The 16,688-nt window shown below is 42.6% G+C and overlaps 1 protein-coding gene across 1 annotated transcript in view; it reads right to left on the bottom strand.

The window, feature by feature from the left end:
* Positions 1 to 16,688, bottom strand: part of CNDP2 (carnosine dipeptidase 2) — a 59,446-nt gene that overhangs the window by 41,584 nt on the left and 1,174 nt on the right. The window lies entirely within an intron of this gene.

Raw genomic sequence — 16,688 nt, 5'->3', positions numbered from 1 at the left:
CACTGCAACATTTAGAGGCTGAGGGGTTGAGAACAAACCAGTATGTAGGATGAAGCAGAAAAAAGGAGGAAAACCAGGTTAGATTGTGTCCTGGAAGGCAAAGGAATAAGAACATCTAGGAGGAGAGACTGATGAATGTGGTCAAATGTTGGTGCTCACTCAAATTAAATGTCAGCGAAGAAATCGCCATTGAATATAGCAACGTAGAGGTAATCGGTGACTTGGAGAGGAGGAGCATTGGTGGATCATCAGAGTAGTAAGGGCAAAACCATGACTGGAATGGGTTCAAAAGATAACGTTGACAGAGAATAGATGATTTTCTCAAGGGTTTTTGTTGTACATAGAAGGAGAGAGATTAGGCAGAAGATGGAGGCAAAGGGTTTTTGTTGCTTTTTTCTTTCTTTCTTTCTTTCTTTCTTTCTTTCTTTCTTTCTTTCTTTCTTTCTTTCTTTCTTTCTTTCTTTCTCTTTCTTTCTTTTTTTTTTTTTAACAGCGTGAACAGCATGCTTGCATGAATGATGAACTTTGTGCCATCTGAACTTGACCCATTCTCATATTCCCTTTCCCCAGCTCTTCAGTAGCCTAAAAAGCAGCTCAGTCTGGCAGCCACTGGAGAGAGCAAAACAGGTTTGAAGCTATGCAAAAAGTCCCACCCCCAGAGAATTGTCACTATTTGACCTGTCTGGAAGCTTTCTGGAAAAGCTTCATTTTGTCTCTATTTGACGCTATTTGTCTTAGTTTGACCTGACTCAGAGTTCAGGCTGTAAACAGCCCTATCTCCAGAGCATTCCTCAAAAACAGTCAGTAGCAATTGTTTCACATTGTATCCTCCTGAGGTGGTGATAATAGGACCTACAAGAGGCTGACAAAAAAAAAAAAAAAAAAAAAAAACTTAAAGAAGAAGCTAATGAGTAAGATGACTACAGGGGACTTCGAAAAACTCCAACATATTTCTGGGAACTGAGAAAGCCACACACAAATGCAAGGCTGTGTGCATGCCCAGAGAAGACCTCAGAAAGCTCTAATGTCTCATCTCTGGCTGATCTTGAGGTTTTGAACAAGCAGCAAGTAAAGACTAAGACAGAGTTGTGAGTTGCCCAAGAAGAGATGTGCTCCAACAGTGGTTGCACACAGTGAAGAGTACAGACTTCATATAATTAGTCCAAGAAACTCATTAAACAAACAGATGTTACCAGGGGTCCTTGCTCGCAGAGCTCCCAAAATGGTGGCAAGCCTGGTGTTCTCTGACCTGGGGTTCTTGGCCTCATGCATTCCAAGGAATGGAATCTTGGGCCATGCGATGAGGGTTACAGCTCTGTTAGAAGCTGTGGGTCACGGAAGAGAACCACGGAACCCAGTGACTAGTGTTCAGCTTTATTAGGATGAACCCAGGCACTCAGCCATGCAGGAACAATGGCGAGCCTTTAGCCCGATCGGGAGCGGCAAGGGGCGCCTCCCTGGATCAGGAGCACAGTGGACACCCTGCTGGATTTGGAGGGATGGAAGTCAGCGGTGGGTCTGCGACGGCAACAAACAGCAATGATGGATGGCAAGCCAAAGCTCAGCTCCAGCGGAAACAAACACAGACCAGAAGATAGTGCAGTTGCAAGATTTAATAGAGTGAAAACAAAGCTCCCATACAAAGGGAGGGATCTGAAGAGGGTAGCCCTTGCCGGCTCGAATGTCTGGGTTTATATCCAGATCATTGTCCCTCCTGCTGTGCTCTTAGGTGATAGATGATTGGTTATTTCTTTACCTCCTGTTTTTGCCTAATTAGCATTTTAGTGAACTCTCTTTACTACCTGATTGGTCGGGTGTGAGCTAAGTTGTAAGCCCCATGTTTAAAGGTGGAAACAGTCACCTTCCCAGCTAGGCTTAGGGATTCTTAGTCAGCATAGGAAATCCAGCTAGTCCCGTCTCTCACAAATAGCAACAACAACAACAAACAGACAGAACAACAACACTTGGGAATAAAAGAAGAATCTTAATTCCAGATCCGACACACTGCATTATTTTAAAGGTACAGCTTTCAACAAAATATGCAAAACGTAAAGAAGCATGAAAGTATAGCCCATACACAGAGTGGGGGGTGGGAGGCAGGGAAAGCAATCAATAGAAATATCTGAGGAAACCCAAATGTTGAACTTACTAGAAAAAGACTTTAAACCAACTGCTATAAATATACTACAAGAGCTTAAGGAAACCATGTCTAAAGGATTAAAGGAGAGTATGAGAATGATAGCTCAGCAAATAGATAATACAAACAAAGTGATCAAAATTGTAAAAACGAACAAAAGGAAAATTCCAGAGGTGAAAAGTTCAATAACTGAAAGTAAAATTTTACTACAGAGGCTCAGCAATAGATTTGAAATGGCAGAAGAAGGAATCACTGAACTTGAATATAGGACACTGGGATCATCCAGTCTGAGGAACAGAAGAAAATATGCCTTAAGGAAAATGAAAAGCTCTTCTGAGACATGCAGAACACACTTGAGCACACCAATATATGCATGATGAGAGTGCCAAAAGGAGAGGAGAAAGAGCAAGAGGCAGGGAGAATATTTGAAGAAATAATGGCTGAACACTTCTCAAATTTGATGAAGATATTAATCTACACATCCAAGAAGCTGAGCAAATCCCAGATTGGATAAACTCGAAGAGACAACTAGACACATCCTAGTCAAATTGTTGAAAGACAAAGACAGGATCTTGAAAGCAGCAAGACAGAAGCAATGTGTCGTATGTAAGTCATCCTCAAAAAGATTAATAGTTTCTTTTCAGAAACCATGAAGGCCAGAAGGCAGTGGAATGACAGATTTACAATTCTGAAAGGAAAACACTATAAAGCAATAGTTCTACATCTGGCAAAACTATCCTTCACAAGTGAAGGGGGAAAACAAGACATACCCAGATGAACAATAAGGAAGTTTATAACAAGTAGACTTGCTCTACAAAAAACGCTAAAGGAAGTCCCCCAGGCCGAAATGAAAGGACATGAGACAGTAACTCAAAAGCATATGAAGAAAGAAAGAAGAATGGTAAAAGTAAGTACCATTTATATGCTTATTAATATATACTTATATATAAATATAAAAGCCAGTAGCACTGCATTTTTGATTTGTGACTCCCCTTTTTTCCTATATGATTTAAAAAACAAGTGTATAAATCAATAATTATAAAACCATGTTGATAAGTTTATAGTGTATAAATATGTAATTTATGTGATAATAGCACAAAGAAGAAGAGAGAGTGGAGCTATATTAAAGATTTTATATGTGATTGAAATTAAGTTGGTATTAATTCAAACTTTATTGTCTTAAGATGTTATTGTAATCTCTATGGAATCCACTAGGGCAATAACTTCAAAAAATGCAGGCACACATCCATGTTGAGGGGAAGGGGAGAGAGAAAGAGCAGGGAAATTAAAATATTATACTACAAAAATATCTAACACAAAAGAAGGCAGGAATAAATAGGGGAAAAAACTAATACATATGGAAAACAAGCGGTGAAATGGCAGATGTAAAGCCTACCTTATCAGTAATTATATTAAATGTAAATAAACTAACCACTCCATTAAAAGGCAGAGGTTGGCAGAATAGGTAAATAAATATGATCCAACTCTATACGGTCTGTGAGAGATACACTTTAGATTCAAAGACACAAAGAGGGGCCGGGCGCAGTGGCTCAAGCCTGTAATCCCAGCACTTTGGGAGGCCGAGACGGGCGGATCACGAGGTCAGGAGATCGAGACCATTCTGGCTAATACGGTGAAACCCCGTCTCTACTAAAAAATACAAAAAAACTATCCGGGCGAGGTGGCCGGCGCCTGTAGTCCCAGCTACTCGGGAGGCTGAGGCAGGAGAATGGCGTGAACCCAGGAGGCAGAGCTTGCAGTGAGCTGAGATCCAGCCATTGCACTCCAGCCTGGGCGACAGAGCAAGACTCTGTCTCAAAAAAAAAAAAAAAAAAAAAAAAGACACAAAGAGGTAAAAAGTAAAAGGACAGAAAAAATTATACCATGCAAACAGTAGAAAGATGGAGTTGCTATACTGATATGAGACAAAACAAGTTTTATGACTTTTTACTAGAAGCAAAGAATGACATGTTATCAGGCTAAGAGAATAAATCATCAGAAAGACATAACAACTGTAAACATACACCTGCCTACCAACAGAGCCCCAAAATACATGAAGCAAAAATGGACAGAACTGAAGTGAGATACAGAGAGTTCAAGAGTAAGACTTCTAATACACTTTCAATAATGGATAGACCAACTAGACAGAAGATCAACAAAAATATAGAAGACCTGAACATCATAAAAACCAATGAGACCTAAAGACATGAATGAACACTTTCTCCAACAACAACAGAGTACACATTTTTTCTCAAGTATATTCTCCAAGCTACATCACATGTTATGTCATAAAACAAACCTTAGTGAGTTTAAAATGACTGAAATTATACACAGTATGTTCTCTGACCACAGTGGCATAAAATGAGAAATCAGTGAATAAAGGAAATTGGGAACATTTACAAGTATTTGGCAATTAAATAACATACTTCTTGATAATCAATAAACAAATATAAAGAATCACAAGGACATTTAGAAAATACTTTGAAACAAATGAAATGTACAACATGCCAAAAATTATGGGATGCAGCTTAAGCAAGAGTTAGGGTGAGGGGAAGGGTGACTATAAAACAGTAGCATGAGGGAGTGTTTTTGGGTGTCAGAACTGTTTTATATCCTGATTGTGGTGGCGGTTACACAAATCTATACATGTGTTATAATTCATAGAACAGTACACATTTTCACACGAAGGCTGATTCTGTTATGCTAATTAAAAATAAAACTGTAGAAGCTAATATCAGAATTTGTACAGATGATTATGTATCTTAAATGATAGCTATCTTTAAGACCTTCTTTAAAGAACTCCTTAAAGCTCCTAGTACCAGCTGTACGCTTTCTTCAGTTATGCAAATAAAATATTTGATTTAATGACAGGAAAAAAAGTAGGAACAAGATAGGGATGCCTACCACTGCTACTACTGCTATGATTACTACTTCTTCTTCTTTTTTTTTTTTTTTGATATGGAGTCTCACTCTGTCGCCCAGGCTGGAGTGCAGTGCCGTGATCTCGGCTCACTGCAAGCTCCGCCTCGCAGGTTCATGCCATTCTCCTGCCTCAGTCTCCCGAGTAAGTGGGACTACAGGTACCCGCCACTGCACCCGGCTAATTTTTTGTATTTTTAATAGAGACGGGGTTTCACCGTGTTAGCCAGGATGGTCTCGATCTCCTGACCTCGTGATCCTCCCGCCTCGACCTCCCAAAGTGCTGGGATTACAGGCATGAGCCACCGCGCCCGGCCTGCTACGACTACTACTTCTAAACAACATTGCACTGGAGGTCCAAAAATAATTAAAGACATAAGGATTGGAAGAAGGAAATAAAAACATCATTATTTATAAGTAGGGGAGGAGGGAGACCAAGAAATAGAGAGGACACCGATGATACCCCTCCTTCTTCAGTGCAGATGTTCTAGTCTGAGGCTGACCTGAGCCAAGAGAGGAGAGAATTTGTAATGAATTCTGGAGTTCTAATGTTAAACAGGACTAGACGCTTTACTACCTAAAAAAGAGGCTATTGTTTAGCAGTGAAAGTGACTAATCTATGAGAGCTGCCAAAAACGTCAGGAGCCAAGAGCATTAAAAACACTAGATGCTGTGAACAAAAAGGTCTGCTTTCTGATTGCACCATAATAAGACAAGCTAATTAAGTATGCTGATGAGATGTTCACCCCCTGATACGATAAAAGCAAGAAAGAGCCGTGGAAGGGAGGCCTGGACCTGCTCTGCAACTTCCCTGCCCAGATTCCCTCCATCTCCTCCACACGGAGGAGCAGGAAACACAGGCAACTTTCCCAACTCAAAGTAAACAAAACCAATACCTACCCTGCCTTCTTGGAATTTACAGTCTAAGACAGCATTGATGTGAAGGGGCATGTAAGGCTTATGGACAACTAAACAAGACCTTCCTATTAAAACTGGAACCCATTAAAGTAAAAGGGTAAGTGCATTTGGCAGAAGGCATGAGTGAACAAGGTGAAAATGACATGGTAGAAGGAACGAAACTTGGCAGTAAGGCTGGAAAGGGAGACACAGGGCATGCTGGAGGAAGGCCTGTAGGGAATTAGATGATCAAGGTATTGAGATAATTGATCTGTGCAGATGAAATTCACCTTTTTTTTTTTTTTTTTTGGCTAGAGTTATCTGATTACTTGCATTGAGTGGCATTTGTTGTATGAGATTTTCTTCCTGAGTAATACTGTACCTTGGCAAGCCTGTAAAATACAGTTTTTAAACTTAAAAAAAAACATGGTTATCATGTCTTAGTTGCAAGCAGAAAAGCCATAATCCATGCTTTATAAAGAATCAGTTTGTTTTAATTTCACAGAGGCAATCATGCTTTATCAGAAGACTTTCTTTACTGCTTGATATTTTCATTTATTAAAAAACAAGTTTTCTAGCAGGGAATCAAACAAACATTTGTATACCAATGTTTATAGCAGCACCATTCACAGATCCAAAAGGTGGGTGCAACTGAAATCTCCACTGACCGAGGAATGACTAAGCAAAACATATATACAGACAACGGAAGGTGATTCAGCCTTAGGAAGACAATTCTAAATAACATAAGCATCACCTAAAGGACAAATACTACATAATTCCACTTATATGAGGTCCCTAGAATTGTCAAATTCATAGAGACAGAAAGTGGAATGGTGGGTGCCAGAAGATGCGGGGAGGAGAGAAAGGGGAGTTAGTGTTTAACGGGTACAGATTTTCAGTCTGAGAAAATGAGAAAGTTCTGGAGATGGATGGTGGTGATGCTCATACAATAATGTGAATGCACTTAATTAATGTCTGTACATTCAAAAACAATAAAATGGCAAATTTTATGTTATATATATTTTACCATAATAAATAATCCTATTTTATGATGGGGAATTATGTATCTTGCAGTCACTTGTTTTATCATTAAAAATTAATATCAACAAAGAAAAATATATAATATCATTAATCTATTTATGAGCTGCTTTCATGGTTTATCCTTTACTGACTTTTCTCTCCTTTACTCCTTTAGTGCCAAAATTATCTAGAAAATTAACAAAGTGCATATTGACTCAGGAAGTCATGGCCGTGTTTCCTCCTTTTATGAAGTACTATTTAGTGAGGTAAAAGTTGCAATTAGTGGTAGGATATGAGCAGTAGGCTTAAGAGAAATGAAAAAGTGTCTTGGGTCTGGGTTATGTCTGTAGCAGAGGTGTCCATGGAAACACTATGGAACCAATGGATTTGTAAATTCATTTACCAACTTCTCCTGAAGCGACTTTTATTTCCCATTATCATCTTTTGGGTTGTTGTCTTTCACAGATTTGCTATCTGCAGGGAAAGCATTCTTTGGAAGGGCTTCCTGTTGATTCTGAATCTCAAAGTTGGTGAATGAGAAGAGCAGGTGGGACCCTCTTCACTGTCATCTGAGGAACAACCCCGTGCAGCGGGCGGGATGCTGAGTCCAGGAGGAATGAGAAGTCCCCCTTTAGTGGGAGGACCAGGTCTGTAACACACACACAGACGTGCATACAAACACACACACAGTTAGACACATGAGGAAGTATTAGAAGGTGCTGGGGGAGGGAGGAGTCAGGTGAGCCTCCAAGTGGTATTGGAGGTGGTCTTGAAGGATGAGCGGGGGCCCAGGAACGAGGGAGGATCAAGACTTCCGGTGACAAATATCGAGGAGTGGACTGAGACCATGGGGACTGGAGGGCTCGTGCAGGAAAGGGCGGGAATGGCAGTGGCTGGGAGCAGTTCACGGGGCAATCAAAGGACCCTGGTCGGCTTCCTTTTCCAAGAAAATAACTCATAGCTTGACAGAGGCAGGATTAGAAGAGGCCAGCCTAGAGTCTGCAGTCCAGGTCTACAGAGATGACACGGGAGTTGAGCAAATGGCAGCCTTTGCGGAGAGGAAGAGATGTTGTCATGGTGGTCTAGACAGGACTTGCACACTGGGTACCAGGCCTGAGAGGCCAGTGAAGATCTTTCTTTTGTGTCCTAAAGTACTGAATGATGGCAATGATCCCACAAAACTAAATCAACATAAAAATAATTCTCCACCACAAGTCAGGTGCAAGGGAGTATATCGAATTTAGTTGTCCATGATGATTATTTCACTGGCTTTCATGAACTATCCAAAATCAAATTATTTTCTAATTATTTAACATATGTAATTTAATCATTAATATTTAATATAATTATTCTATTTTTAAAAATTATTTTCAGTTTTTTCTGCCATCCTTATGCCTTCATCATTGTAAATGTGTCTTACAATGCCCATTTAAAGTTCATTTAACATCATGTGTCATCAGGGAACTGTAAATTGAAACAATGAGATACCACTACACATCTATCAGAATGACCAAAATCCAGAACGCTGACACCACCAAATGCCAGTGAGGATATGGAGCAATGGGAACTTTCATTCATTGCTGGTGGGAATGCAAAGCGGTCCAGCTACTTTGACAGACAGTTTGTCAGTTTCTTAGAAAACTAAACATACTCTTACCACATGATCTAGCAATCATGCTCCTGGGTGTTTACCTAAATGAGCTGCAAACTTAAATCCACACAAAAAACCTGCACACATATATTTATAGCATTCATAACTGCCAAAATCTAAAAGCAACCAAGAAGTCCTTTAGTAGGTGAATGGATAAATAAGCTGTAGTATAAGCAGAAAACCAAATATTATTTGGTGATGAAATAAATGAGTTATCAAGCCATGAAAGACATAAATGAAGCTTAAATGATTATTGCTAAACGAAAAAAGCCAATCTGAAGAGGATACATGCTATATGATTCCCTATGAAAAAGATCAGTGGTTGCCAGGAGTTAGTGAGGAGGGTAAGATGAGTAAGGTGACATGTAGAGGAATTGTAGGGCCATGAAACTGCTTTGTATCTATATCTGTATCAACTGTAACTGTCACTGTGTCTGTATCTGTAACTGTCACTGTATCTGTATGTGTATCTGCAACTGTAATGGTAACTGTATCTGTATTTAAAACTGTATCTGTATCTGAAACTGTATCTGTGACTATTATGGTATCTGTATCAGTAACTATCTGTAACTGTATGTGTACCTGTATTCCTATCTGTATCTGAAACTGTATCTGTATTTAAAACTGTATCTAGGCTGGGTGCAGTGGCTCACGCCTATAATCCCAGCACTTTGGGAAGCCAAGGTGGGTGGATCACCTGAGGTCAGGAGTTCTAGACCAGCCTGACCAACACAGAAACCCAGTCTCTACTAAAAATACAAAAATTCGCTGGGTGTGGTGATGCACACCTGTAATCCCAGCTACTTGGGAGGCTGAGGCAGGAGAATCGCTTGAACCTGGCAGGCGGAAGCTGCAGTGAGGAGAGATTGCACTCCAGCCTGGGCAACAAGAGTGAAAAAACAGAAAACAAACAACAACAAAAAAACCCACACACACAAGAAAAACTGTATCTATAACTGTATCTGCAACTGTAACTGGATCTATGTTTGTATCTGCATCTGTGTCTGCAACTGTAACTGTCGATTTGTATCTACTGGTAACTGTATCTGTATCATCTGTAACTATCTGTAACTGTTTGCATAATTGTAACTGTATCTGTATCTGTAACTGTATGTGTATGTGTATCTGTAACTCTATATCTGTCTATATCAACTGTAACTGTATCTCTGAATGTATCTGTAACTAATCTGTATCTGTAACTGTCACTGTATCTGTATCTGTAACTCCCTCTGTAACTGTTTCTGTATGTTTACGTTTGCCTTGTATTTACAATGGTGGATCCATGTCATATGTTTATCCAAACCCATAGCATGCAGAGCACCAAGAGTGAACCCTAATGTAAACTATGAACTTCAGGTGATAATGACGTGACAGTGTAAGGTTATTGATGGTAGCAAATGTACCACTCTGGTGGGAGATGTTGATGATGGGGGAGGCTGTGCATGCCAGGGGGCAGGAGTATATAGAAAATCTCTGTACCTTCTTCTTAATTTTGTTGTGAGACTAAAACTGCTTTTAAAATATTCTATTTTTAAAGATCTGGTGTTGGGTGTGAGAGAGGGGTGGAACCAAGAATTTTCCTGGCTTTCTGTATTAGGAGGTTGCTGGGTAGATTGCGATGTCATTGGTGGATGTAATGGCTCCCAGGAGTACTGGGTTTGAGCAAAAGCTGTCTCAAAGTAGAAAGGCTATGAGGCCCTTTTTGGAGAGTGGGGTCAGCTGCCACTAACTCTCCTATGTAATAATGCAGTCTCCACTGATGGAGCCAGTGCCGTCTTACACCAGCATCTGGAGAGCTGAGATTAAAGCGGGCGAGGGAGGTGGTGCTGATGTGACACTGTGGCTTCTCATAGGCTGACCTTCAGCAGCCACCTGATCCTTTGGTAAGGGGAATCTAATTTCAGAGGCATCCGAATCTTTAGGAGATTTATTCAGCAAAGCAGCTACGGCTTTTCTGATGTGAACATCCTGCACCCACCAAAGAGTAAAAAGCCTTCTCCTTCCATCTGCTGCTGAGAAGAACCCACCCAATCGGTCTTGATTTCATGTCAGGTGAGCAGGTCGGGCTACAGGCTCTTTCAGACATGCTTAACATTGGAGCACTGCTCTCTGCAAGAGTTGCATGTTATTTGTTGAAAGGGAAATGACAAATCCTAGGATGTCACTTTTTCCTAAGGACCCTGGTGTGAGAGTTCTAAAGTCAAACAGCACGATATGTTTTCCCCCGTGTTGTGCTTTTGCATGAATAGAATGAGCTTGACAGGAATCTTCATGCGCTTGCGTGAAGACAGTGCCGTGTATGTGGGGGTGAAGGCGGGAAGGAGTAGCATCAAGCATCAGTAGGACTCCTCCTGTCTCTCCCTTTGCACTGGAGGGAAATCTCAACAAGCAGCTGTGTCTCTGTTGGAATGAAAAGACAAGAAGGGCAGCCAAAAAATGGTGAGGAATTTCCTAAAGCTTCGTCCCAGTGAATGCAGTGCAACTGTGGGTGGTTAGGAAATCCCAGAGGGTTACAAACCAAGCTGAGTCCTATAAGGAACAGTGCTTCATTTTGTGCAAAGGTTTCTGGCCAACCTCAACAAACAACAAAAGCATCACAAAATAGAACAGCAAAGACTCCAGTGAGTGGTTCTAGAGGCATGACATTCAAAACAGCCTAGCAAATAATGTTCAGCATCTTCAGTTTTCCACTTCCCGGGCCTTCGTCAATGTGGTAGTCGTTCTAAGATCAAAGGATAACACTGTGTTGATGTGTACTCCAGGAGCTGGAATCCCCATGGCACCCACAATGAAGATGGGGTGCCCCACGTTCTTGGGCTGCAGCTCCCCGATAACTCCATGATAAACAGTTTTGCCTTACCTCTTGTGCAGGCTCTTGCCACTACATCAACCCAGGCAGTGCCACAAAGTGGAGAGAAAGTGAACTAAAATTCTTAAAATGTGGTTCTATTCTAAAAGGACCCAGCTGCAGGACAATGAAAGAATGATTACTTAAATTGCAGGGTGCCTTCTAGCTATTGAAAATAAAAGCTATGACTCTTCATAGGGAAATGCAATGTAAATGCAGACAGAAATACCACCTTGCCCCCTCTAGGATGGCTATAAGGAATATAACGAGTGTTGGTGAGGATATGGAGAAACTGGAATCCTCAGACATGGCTGATAGGAATGTTAAATCGTGCAACCACTTTGGAAAACAGGTTGGCAGTTTTTTTGTTTTTTTGTTTGTTTTTAAGTGAAACATGTATGTACTATGAGACTCAGTAATTCTACTCCTAGGAATTGAAGAGACATAAAAACATACGTCCACATAAGACACATGCATATGTGTCACTGTGTACACAGTGTACAATAGCCAAATAGCTGCACTATGTACAATAGCCAAAAAGTGGAAACAATTCAAATGTCCCTCAACTGAAGAGTGGATAAACACTATCTGATGTATTCACACAATGCAATGGAATGCTATTTTTAACACAAAAGGAACAAAGTAGTGATACATGGTGCGAGACGGGTGACCCTGAAAAGCATTAAGTGAAAGAAGCCAGGTGCAAAAGATGCCTGCTATATGATTCTGCTTATATGAGATGTCCAAAAAATCCCAGCTGTAGAGACCGATTAGCAGTTGTCTGGGGCTGGAAGTAGGAGCATGGAGGGAACACAAGTGAGCAGGAGGGAGCTTCCTGAATGATAGAGACGCTCCTCAGTCACACAGTGGTGGTGTATACAAATTATATACACATATATAAATTATATACACAGTATACAAATTATACCTCAATAAATCTGCTTAGAAATGATGATAGTAGTCAGGCATGGTGGCTCATGCCTGTAATCCTAGCACTTTGGGAGGCCAAGGCAGGAGGATCCCTTGAGCCCAGGAGTTTGAGACCAGACTGGGCAAAATAGCAAGACCCTATCTCTAAAAAAAAATTTTTTTTTCCAATTAGCTGGGAGTGGTGGTGCACAACTGTGGTCCCAGCTGCTCAGGAGGATGGGTTGGGAAGATGGCTGGGCCTAGAAGGTGGAGGCTGCAGTAAGCTGTGGTGATGTCACTGCATTCCAGCCTGGGCAACAGAGTGAGACTCTGTCTCAAGATTAAATAAATAAATAAATAAGATGATGACTATAACCCGGTAGTCGGAAAACCTAAGGTATGGAAGAGCTATGATCCCCCTCCCCTTATAAAGGAGGCATGGACCAGACACAGTGGCTCACATCTGCAACCCCAGAACTGTGGGAGGCAGAGGCAAGAGGATTGCTTGAGCTCAGGAGTTTGAGACCAGCCTGGACAACACATTGAGCCCTATCTCTACAAAAACTAAAGTTTTAAAAAATTATCCTAACCAGGCAGGAGGATTGCTTAAACCCAGGAGTCAGAGGCTACAGTGAGCTATAATCACACCACTGTACTCCAGCGTGGGCAACAAAGTGAGACCCTGTCTCAAAAAAAAAAAAAAAGAAACGAAAAGAAAAAAAAGAGGAGGCATGAGGCTCAAGAATGTGTGTCCTCTCATCATACAGGCAGGAGTTGGAGGAGCAAGAGCTGTTGTCCTGAGTTCCTGGGCAGACGGTTGAGAGACTTACTCAGGCCTGCAAGACGATGAGATGAAAAGTCATCAGGAGAAAAAGAAAAATGATAGGATCCTGTGCCTTGGCCCACTCCTTTTCCTCTGCTATGGCTCACACCCAAGTCCTTTTGGGGATCCTTATGGACATTTGGAGTGCAAGACCTCTCCCATGGCCCTGGGACTGGCCTCTGTGAGGGCAGCAGCAGCAGCAGCAGCCCTGGCTCTGGCAGAGCCCCGTGGGGCAGGGGTAGTGGAAGGGACAGACAGTGATGGACTCGCAGCATCTCCCTTTGCACAGAACCCGCTGGAGAGAGCTGCTTGATGGTCTCCCTCACCAAAGAGGGCTGAGTCCAGTTTCTCCTATCTTTATATCTTTGACATCAAAATAGAGGTGCTCAGTAGTGCTTTGAATGAATGAATGAATGAATGAATGAATGAATGAATGAATGAGCTCCTACCAGGTTCAGCTTTATTACAGAAAAATGAACATGGCTGGGAGGTCACAGTGGACGAAGCAATAAAGCCTTCAAAGCGGTTCAGTGTGGCTGAGGCTGTATCTCTCCCGCGTCCCGCCCACTGGAGCAGCTGCACAGACCAGAGCTGCAGAGGCCAGGACTCCCATATCTGAGTCTCTTTGGGTAATTCTCCTCTTTAAATAACATGGTTTTACTATCACACAAATAATGTGAGCTTATCTGAAATAAAATTAGAAAACTGACATAAGCAAAAAGAATAAAATAAAAATCGCCTGCAATCCTTCTGCCTGGAGATAACACTATCAACATTTTCATGCCACTTTTCAGATTGTGTGTGTGTACATTGCATTAAGTATATAGTATGCCTTAAAACAACAACAACAACAACAACAAAAAAAAAAACGTACGATGGAATCACACGGAACATAATGTTTTGGAACGTGCTTTTTCACTCATTGATATCATGAGCATCTGTACTGGTCAAGGCTCTTTCCACTGTAAATGACAGAAACTCAACCCGAACTTGCTTAAGCCACTAAGAGAATGTATCATTTGGGTAACTGGAAAGTCGGGAACTCGAAGGACATCCTCAGAAGTCCCTCTCCATTCCTCCCCCTTCCTCTGGGCTGGCTTCCCCTTCAGCAGATTCTCCCCTTGTGGTGACTCTTGGCCACCACATCCTCAGAGCCTGGCCATCTCAGCCCAAACAAAACTTCTCTCCCAACTGTTCAGAAAAAGCCTGAGAAGCCTGCGTGCTTGGCTGGGATTGGCATGTTGGGGCCTGGGCTGCCTGACTGGCCCGTGTGACTGGGGAATGAGAAGCTGATCTCAGCCCAGGGATCAGGAGCCCACCCTGGGCTGGCACTGCAGGTGGGGTCAGAGCTTGAGAGGGTGTGATTCCCCAAGGAAGCTCTGTGCAAGAAGAAGGGGAAGAGGCGCAGGACAAGGAGAAACGACAAATTTCTCCTGTAATATCTTTCCTGTCCACATACACCTCACATCACAGTTTTTATGCCAGCATCATTTTCCCACCAGCGGAGGACTAAGGCTTATTTCACCAGTCCTCATGGCGCACAGTAGCTTACTTCCAATGTTGCTATTACAAACTGTTCTAAAGAACATCGTGATGCTAAATCTCTGCCTATATCCTACAAAAATTCCTAATTACCTTAAATCAGTGCAAAACAGTTCATAAGCTTTACAAGCTACACAGTTTCAAAAGGCAAAACTGCAAAATAAAACTTTCTTTGGTATCAACCTAGGCTGTATTCTCCACCTTGTGCCAGCACCATCACTTCTGTATTAAAACAGTGCTGAATATGAAAAGGATTTCTTTATTGTGGGGTTATAATTTTATTTTCTTCTGAATACTTTATAAAATGCCAAAAGAATTGTGCTTAATACTGGATTTTTAAAACCCACAAAAGTAAAACACCATGTAGATCTGAATGTGGTTAATTTTGACTTCAAGTTCTGCTTTTCCCCCTGTAATTTCTGTTCCTGTGTTTTAAAGGATAAGTAGTCACACTTCTTCTTCTCATTCTTCCCATTCCTGTGCTCCCCTCCCCACACCAAATGCAATTCTTGGGAAAGGAAAACAACTTCACATCAGGTTGAGATTTCTTTTTTTCCTTTTAGGTACAGGGTCTCGTTCTCTTGTCCAGGCTGGAGTGCAGTGGTGTGATAACAGTCATTACAGCTTCAAATTCCTGGGCTCAAGCAGGCCTCCTGCCTCTACCCTCAGAGCAGCTAGGACTACAAGCCCACACCAACATGCCCTCTATTTTTTTTTTTTTTTTTTTTTTTTTTTTTTTTTTTTTTGCCCAAGCTGCTTTCAAACTCTTGCCTTCAACCAATCCTTCTGCCTTGGCCTCCCAAAACACTGGGATTGCAGGCATGAGCCGGCAGACTTGGCCTCAAATTGAGATTTTAATGCAGCATCCTAGGATGCTTTCTATGCTCCACACCTATTTTGAAATGAAACAAGTTTCCATACAGCCAGCCCATTAAAATACGGTACTTGTGGTTGGGCTCTGCTGGGATGGATGGAGGTGGGGGAACCTTCACACAGAGGGTACTTCACCTGACCTTACTGCTATTCATTGAGTGATACCCAAACCCCAAGGGTCTGTTGCATTTGGGGCATATTTGTGGTGTCCCAAAGTGCTTCTTGGGACTCAGGGTTTGTTAACCCGATGTTTGCTAATTTCTGGGGACTCCTACCGCCGAGCCAGCCATAAAACAAAGTTAAACCAGCGAGTTGCAGGAGAGACAAGGGCAAGAAGCCAGCTCGTGTGGGACAATCACAGCACGCCGTGATCAGAGCATGTTTCCATTATCTCTAAACTCGGGAATGGGTCATGTGAAATTCAGGCGCAGGGCAGGCGGGAGAGCGATCCGGGATGGGCTGGCACGCACTGGGCACTGAATAAGCTTTTGTTCAGTGAACGCAGGAGCCACCGGGCGTGCCGGCTTTCACGGTCCCTCAGCTGTGACAATTCCCCTGGGGCGGCGCCACCTCCCTGTGTCCTGGAGAAAGGCGTTCAGGGAGTGAGAAGCATCCCTGGGTGGGGTGGGGGATGCTGGTGAGAACCAGGGACGCCCTGTGGGCCCAGGGCCAGTCTGCTTTACAGAACGATTGGGATGCGAACACGATGCCTGCTCTCCCAGATGATACTGCGAATCTATAAATACAGATTTAGACACACGTGGTGGACGTGTTCTCCTCCCCGGGGAGACGTTTCCAGAGCAGCTCTTTGTAGCCCTGAAGAGGACGCCAGCGAGTTTTCCAGCCGGGGAGACGGCGGGGGTTTGATTCAGGGGTGCCGGTGGGAAGGAGAGGGCTGGGTCGTCCCAGAACCTCCTGACTGTCCTCGACCCCCGACTCTCCGCACACTCCGGATCTCACTCCCGGGAGGGCCCGGAGGAAACCCAAGTTGGGGTGAGACTCAGAGGAGGGCGGTTCTAGAGGAGAGGCAAACGGGTGGGAACAGCGCTGTAGCCCCCCTGGGCGAGGG

This window comes from Rhinopithecus roxellana, chromosome 21 (assembly GCF_007565055.1).
Source record: "Rhinopithecus roxellana isolate Shanxi Qingling chromosome 21, ASM756505v1, whole genome shotgun sequence".
Taxonomy (NCBI): Eukaryota; Metazoa; Chordata; class Mammalia; order Primates; family Cercopithecidae; genus Rhinopithecus; species Rhinopithecus roxellana.
The sequence above is the reverse complement of the archived record's forward strand: the minus strand, read 5'-3'. Positions and strand labels throughout refer to the sequence as shown.